At 41.8% G+C, this 7,881-nt stretch overlaps 1 protein-coding gene across 2 annotated transcripts in view; it reads left to right on the top strand.

Moving 5' to 3' along the window:
* Positions 1-2,121: 2,121 nt before the first annotated feature.
* WNT10B (Wnt family member 10B) overlaps positions 2,122-7,881 on the top strand; it is a 124,069-nt gene continuing 118,309 nt past the window's right edge. The window contains exon 1 of one of the 2 annotated variants that reach the window (XM_068267689.1): positions 2,122-2,239. The gene's annotated coding sequence lies outside the window, so the exon portion shown is untranslated. Of the gene's footprint in view, positions 2,350-7,881 lie in introns of both variants that reach the window. The other variant, XM_068267688.1, reaches the window with a different exon arrangement.

Raw genomic sequence — 7,881 nt, 5'->3', positions numbered from 1 at the left:
CAAAACGCTAGCTGAAACGCTACAGAAAAAGAAGAAAAAGCGTTTCAAAATCTGCTAGCATTTTGCGGATCTGCTAGTGGTTTTTGGTGTGCACCAGGCCTAAGTGACAGCAATATAGGAGAAAAGTAATGTATGGCTCATTTTACTCTGCACGAAATGTACTTCTTATTCGTATGTGTTTATTTTAAATTTTACACTTTTTTGCAATAGTGGTTCTATAACATTTGGCTTGATGGGTGGGGCTGCTGCTTGCCTCAGTATCCTATGGCTGCTCAGACTGCAAGGAGGTGGGCACAGAAAGAGACATGTCTGCTGAAGAGGCTCCTGATTAGATAATGTGATATTTGACCTATTTGGTATTAGCTAAGGAACATACACACAGATATAAGTTCCTCACAGGACTAGGAAAATATGTGTTGGGCTTTAACCAAAGCCACATGTTCTGAGCAGACTATGTAATGAAGAATTTGCATGGCTCTCAAACTGAAATCCTTTTCTATCCAGTATTAATGAATGAGGAATTCTTCTGGGGGTTGATAACAAAGGAGTGTAACACTTGTCCTATGTCATAATGCCAGATTTGTGTGCAGAGTAAGTGGCAGAAGCATCTTTCACAAAATAATAGTAGTCTGTTATTACCTGCTCAGCAATATAACAGTAGAAAGAAAAGTAGGGAGGAAAGTTTAGAAATACTAGAAGGTTAAAGGACAACTGAAGAGAGGGGATATGGAGGCAGCAGATCAGGTGTTTCTGACATTATTGTCAGATCTGACAAGATTAGCGGCACACTTGTTTCTGGTGTTATTCAAACACTGCTACAGCCAAATAGTGAAGCAGGGCTGCCAGGCAGCCATTATTATTAGAAATAAATATGGCAGCCTCCATATCCCTCTCGCTTCAGTTGTCAGTTAGAGGGCAATATAATAGCTTGGCGGATGAGCTTTTTGTCCCTAGGCCTTCTCAAAGGACTAGAGGACATGAGCTGCGCATGGAGGAAAAACGTTTTAGCCATTTATTTAGGAAAGGGTTCTTTACAGTAAGAGTGGTTAAGATGTGGAATGCATTGCCACAGGAAGTCGTTATGGCAAACTCTATACCTGCATTTAAAGGGGGCTTAGATGCTTTCCTTGCGTTGAAAGACATCCATGGCTACAATTACTAGGTTATGCCTAATGATGTTGATCCAGGGATTTTATCTGATTGCCATCTGGAGTCAGGAAGGAATTTTTCCCTTTTGGGGCTAATTGGACCATGCCTGGTGGGGGTTTTTTCGCCTTCCTCTGGATCAACAGGGGTATGTGGGGGACGGGCTGGAGTTGTACTTTGTACTGGTTGAACTCGATGGACGTATGTCTTTTTTCAGCCAAAATAACTATGTAACTATATAACTATGTCCTTTAAATGCTGAATTCAGCTTCATAAGGTTTTGAGTCATTATTCATTAAAAATACACACACAAAATCACCAAACATTAGAATTAATTTGGCTTCTGTATTTATATAGTGTTGCTCGTTAAGCTTGTTTAAATTGAAACATTTAAATAAAAACTGCTTAACTGACAGAGTGGTGAATCCAAATTTGCTGCCGGTTGGGCACAAATTTGCACTCGATTCCTCGATTTGCTTTGCCTGGCATCCCCTGGCATTAGCACTGTGTGCCTCTGACTGGTTCCCTTTGTGAATGTTTATGTGGAAACCTGAAAGACCCAGGCCAGCCCTTTATAAGCAGCCTTCTGAGTGAAGTGATTAAGTATTTTCAGGTGTGAAAAGTTGTGTTTCACAATGAATCAGTCATGTTATGTAGATAGCAAATTTCACTTTACACAGTGCATCTCCTTTGTGTGCTTTTGAGGTAGTGGCTTGCCACCTAGAGCTGTGCAAATTGATGCTGAACTTTGACCTGCGATCCCTCACTCACTTGTCCCCCAAAGCAGCCAGCTTGAGGTAGCTTTGTGTTTGAATGCTGTGTGCACCTTACACCAGGAGAACCTGAGGAAGACAGAGAAGAGCAGATGAGAAGAAAGTTGAGTGAAAGAGGTGAATCCTGTGGATGGATAGAGGGGGGAGTGGAAAGTGACTTCAGGGAGTGGCTGTGCATGCAATATCCAGATCTACTACACACACAGAGCCAGAGACACATCTCTGAAGAATCTGCTAGAGGCTCTGCTGTCAGCACATCCTAGACTTTCTGTGACCAGGTGACCAGGACAGCATCCCTGAGAGATGCACTGGCAGCACAGGTGAGCAGAGCTGCACCCACAGGATTCCCCCTCATCATGGGACACACTGATCTCCTGCTCACAGGAAGCATCTTCAGCACATAAGCAAGAAACAAGCACAGGAGAGGAAGGTAGGACAATAAAGGGCACACAGTGGCATAACTGAGGAAGATCTGGCCATGTAACAATGGCCAGAAACAAAGACTATAAAATAGCACAAGCCAGGAGAAACTCATAATTTCTTGCAATGCTGTCTAAATGTATGCCTAATGGATTTTTATGAAGTATTTGTAAATGTCACACACATAGCTGTCAGTATTGTAAAATAATGATTTGCTAGTTACTCTCAATACTACCTCAGAGAACAGCAATGCCCAGCTGGCTCTGCAGCCCTCACAGCAGTGCTAGTGGCATTAAATTGTGGAATTAAGCCTGAAGATTGTCAGTGGAAGTTCACCTAGTGTGTGGATTGCTTTGATATAAAAAAACACTGTCATAAGTCATTCCATTAGTAGCAGTAATAGGCGACAACAACTGTGATTCCCACTTTCATAACCGGCAACTGTTTCGAATATTTGTAGGGACAGTTTGGTGCTGAGTCAGAGTATCATATCCATGCCTGTCCTGTCCTGTCCCACTCCATAATGTCACAGCCGTCCTGCAATACCAAAGCTCCAAGTGAATATATATATATATATATATATATATATATATATATATATATATATATATATATATATATATATACAGTATGTGCAGTGTATATACAGAGATGGAGTTATATCAGGGAGATTAGTGGATATGCATGCAGTGTATACAGAGATGGGGTTATATCAGGGATATTGGTGGATATGCATGCAGTCTATACAGAGATGGGGTTATATCAGGGATATTAGTGGACATGCATGCAGTCTATACAGAGATGGGGTTATATCAGGGATATTAGTGGATATGCATGCAGTGTATACAGAGATGGGGTTATATCAGGGATATTAGTGGACATGCATGCAGTCTATACAGAGATGGGGTTATATCAGGGATATTAGTGGATATGCATGCAGTGTATACAGAGATGGGGTTATATCAGGGATATTAGTGGATATGCATGCAGTCTATACAGAGATGGGGTTATATCAGGGATATTGGTGGATATGCATGCAGTCTATACAGAGATGGGGTTATATCAGGGAGATTAGTGGATATGCATGCAGTGTATACAGAGATGGGGTTATATCAGGGATATTAGTGGATATGCATGCAGTCTATACAGAGATGGGGTTATATCAGGGATATTAGTGGATATGCATGCAGTGTATACAGAGATGGGGTTATATCAGGGATATTGGTGGATATGCATGCAGTGTATATACAGAGATGGAGTTATATCAGGGACATTAGTGGATATGCGTGCAGTGTATACAGAGATGGGGTTATATCAGGCATATTAGTGGATATGCGTGCAGTGTATACAGAGATGGGGTTATATCAGGGATATTAGTGGATATGCATGCAGTGTATACAGAGATGGAGTTATATCAGGGATATTAGTGGACATGCATGCAGTGTATACAGAGTTGGGGTTATATCAGGGATATTAGTGGATATGCATGCAGTGTATACAGAGATGGGGTTATATCAGGGATATTAGTGGATATGCATGCAGTGTATACAGAGATGGGGTTATATCAGGGATATTGGTGGATATGCATGCAGTGTATATACAGAGATGGAGTTATATCAGGGACATTAGTGGATATGTGTGCAGTGTATACAGAGATGGGGTTATATCAGGCATATTAGTGGATATGCGTGCAGTGTATACAGAGATGGGGTTATATCAGGGATATTAGTGGATATGCATGCAGTGTATACAGAGATGGGGTTATATCAGGGATATTAGTGGATATGCATGCAGCGTATACAGAGTTGGGGTTATATCAGGGATATTAGTGGATATGCATGCAGTGTATACAGAGTTGGGGTTATATCAGGGATATTAGTGGATATGCATGCAGTGTATACAGAGATGCGGTTATGTCAGGGATATTAGTGGATATGCGTGCAGTGTATACAGAGATGGGGTTATATCAGGGATATTAGTGGATATGCGTGCAGTATATACAGAGATGCGGTTATATCAGGGATATTAGTGGATATGCATGCAGTGTATACAGAGATGGGGTTATATCAGGGATATTAGTGGATATGCGTGCAGTATATACAGAGATGCGGTTATATCAGGGATATTAGTGGATATGCATGCAGTGTATACAGAGATGGGGTTATATCAGGGATATTAGTGGATATGTGTGCAGTATATACAGAGATGCGGTTATATCTAGGTGGTTTACTTTCTAGCAGCAATGAATGAGACACAGGAACCAGGGATCAGTTCTGCAGATTTGCCTGTGTCTGGGATGGCAGAGGTGATGATGTCACTGAAGCCACTTCATGTTCATCTAAGGACACGCTGTCTGCATGGAATGACATAAAGGGGCTTTGGTTGCTGCCATTCTGTAACTATATTCATCACTGTTACAGAAATTGGAAACAAGTTTTAGGAAAAGTTGCCATTTTGGGCATACTGGGAGGTAACAGGGAAGTATAATGGGAGACAGCGGAGATTTATAGAGGTCTGTTAATTGGAAGCTCCCTGCTGTCATACTACAAGAGCAGCACAGCTCATGACGTCCAACCTTGGAACAGAGTTAGCAACTGTTTACTGCCTTTACAAAGAGCAAAACATGGCGGGAGTGATCTATAATCTATCTATTTATTTATCTATCTATTACGGTGCTTATCTGTCTATACGTCTGTGACTGTATGTATATGTCTGTCTCTATCTTTCTATATGTTGCTATGACTTTAAATTTAATTATACATGATTGCCAGGATTACATTATGAAATTCATATAATGCCTTGACATAGACTAGCAATTTAATAATGGAATACACCCCATAATATGGGCACACCCCAATGCCTGCTGTGGCCTTGGCAAGCCAGCACATACAGGGGTGAATAGGTGTGAGCACTCTAATGGTTTCTGAATAATTAACTCTCTCTTGGAACTTTCTCTGGGGTTGATGTGAAGTTCTTAGCTACTGAGTATAAGCTCTGGTCCTGATCAATACAGCAATCTCCAGATTATTTTATGTTATTTTACAGCCCTAAATGTCTAATTCAGATTAAACTGAAGAAATTTAAATTTCTTCCTCCAAAATTAAACTGTAATGGTCCTGAATTCTCCCAAAGTCTCCTCCTGTAAGTTAATGTGTGCTATTATTACCTTTATAATAGTACATTTTATTCAACAACAAACGTAAACAACAAAACAGGAGACTATAACCCATCCATCAATTATGAACAACAAAGCAAGGACAATAAAGTCAGATACCCCCCTCCCCCCAGTACAAGATGGTATCCCCCACTTCAGACTGTTTTAGTTGTTTTATATTTGTATCTTCGCCAAATGACTGTCTTTATTGTGCATGTTTTATTGTTCTGATTCCTGCTGGAAAAAATAGGACAGAGCCTTTGGGGGCAATAGAGAAGATTTATCATTACTGAACAGATTTCATTGGCACCCTGGATCTTGCAGACTTAGGTCATGGTCCATGTATAGGAAACATTGCGTGTTTATGTTGTGGTACACTCATTTGACAGATCTGTGTTCCTGCCCCAGGTTTCTGTGGAGTCTGCAGTTATTTTCAGGATGGAACATGCTTTCCTATACCACTGCTGTGACTATCTAGTTTCTGGTGACTAATAACTGTTATTGCAACATACGCCGCATCTCCCACATCAAGCTATCAAGAATTACTGGTGATACAATGTATATTACGGTTGACATTGGCACTATATGTGCTTTGTTTATAACAGGTGATATCTTTATAGACAAAACAATGGATTGAGGGAATTTGTGGGTTAATCATCGTCTATATCAACTATGACTACAATAATTTATGTTACATATTGCATAGGGTGTAACCTGCTCAGCAGAAACTGTGAAACTATAATGTACAATGTGAATTCTGTTCAGCTCTTAGGCTTAGTTTATGTTCAGTGGCTAGAAGAGTGTGCTTTAAATGTGTGAATTCAGCAGTAGGATATGCAAAGGATATAACGATTATAGTCTGATTCATGGAATTGTTTGCTGCTTCCATTTGAAGATGGTAACAGGGCACTATCTGCACATCCCACATCCCAAAAACAAACAGATAAGTTAATTAGATTCCTCCTAAATTGTCCCTAGACTATGATACATACACTACATGATACATACATGGAAATATGACTATGGTAGGGATTAGATTGTGAGCCCCTCTGAGGGACAGTTAAGAGAAAAGACAATATACTCTGTACAGCGCTGCAGAAGATGTCAGCACTATATAAATACTAAATAATAATATTAGAACTGAGAGCTGCAAATTGTGCTGAGCACGTAATCATTCTCGTTCTAAATATCCAATATTAGGGTTAACTTTGTGAAAACTGGACAACATAAGTGATCTGGTGATGCTAAGCTGGGTATTTTTCAAGAAAATATTGGCTGCTGGGTGACACACACAGAGCCGGGACTAGGTCCTCCTGCACCCAAGGCTGAGACACCAAAGTGCGCCCTTCCATTCCTCCCTTCCCAGCCGTCACACAGTGATTACTATTAGACTAAAGCCTCATCCACACGTGTAGATGAGGCGGCGATCTGGCGGCTCGATTAGCCGCCGGATCGCCTCTTCCGCGGCCCCGCCACATCACCGCTCGCCGCGCGTGCGCCGGAATCAATACCCGCTCGATTCCCGCTCGTCGCCGCACCGCGCCGCTTATCTTCCGCTCGATTCCCTGCCATTGTCCCCTCGCGGGGAGCGAGTAGGGAATCGGCGGCGGGGAGATCCGTCCTGTCGGATCTTATCAATCAAGCCGCATCAGCGGCTCGATTGATAAGGCACATCGCGGCCGCATCTACGCGTGTAGATGCGGCTTAAGAGGCACCCCAGGACCCCCCCAACACCTTAAACTCTAGTTCTCTGGCTTGCAGTCACTGCCATGTATCCCTTTTTCTTATTTCTCTCTGTTTCAAACACAATAGGGGAATGATAGCTGTGTAGGAGGCGGCACGGTGTAGGAGGGGGCGCACAACTCACTACTTGTGCGTCCCCTCCTACACTGCGCCCTGAGGCTGGAGCCTCTCTCGCCTCTGCCTCAGCACACACACACACACACGCATATACACACACACACACCTGTCTTATAATATATCCAGGCTGTCTTAAATTTGATAAACATGCTGAATGGGATTGCATGTAATGGTACAAACTGTAGTCACTATCTTCCAGAAGTCCTCATCATGTTTTGATCCAAGGGAGGAATTCTGACCTTCTGCACCTAGCAGCAGATCAATGTACTGCTGCCCAATTTTGGGCCTATTACACACATCCAATTTTGATTGGTCAATGATTGGACAATTTTGCAACTTGTGTGTATTATAAGAGCTTACCTACATAATCTGTTCAAAATATTGAAAATATTTTTGCCCTCTTACTCTATGGAGGTGGTAGAATCAGTCAGAGATTGGTCAATCCAAATCACATGTGTGTATGCACCATTAGGCTCTCCAGCATTCTCCACTGTTGCCCAGGTTTATTAAATCAAATATATCAGCCCT

The sequence above is a fragment of the Hyperolius riggenbachi genome, chromosome 2 (assembly GCF_040937935.1).
Source record: "Hyperolius riggenbachi isolate aHypRig1 chromosome 2, aHypRig1.pri, whole genome shotgun sequence".
In the NCBI taxonomy this organism is placed as follows: Eukaryota; Metazoa; Chordata; class Amphibia; order Anura; family Hyperoliidae; genus Hyperolius; species Hyperolius riggenbachi.
This window is presented reverse-complemented; position numbering and strand designations above follow the sequence as displayed.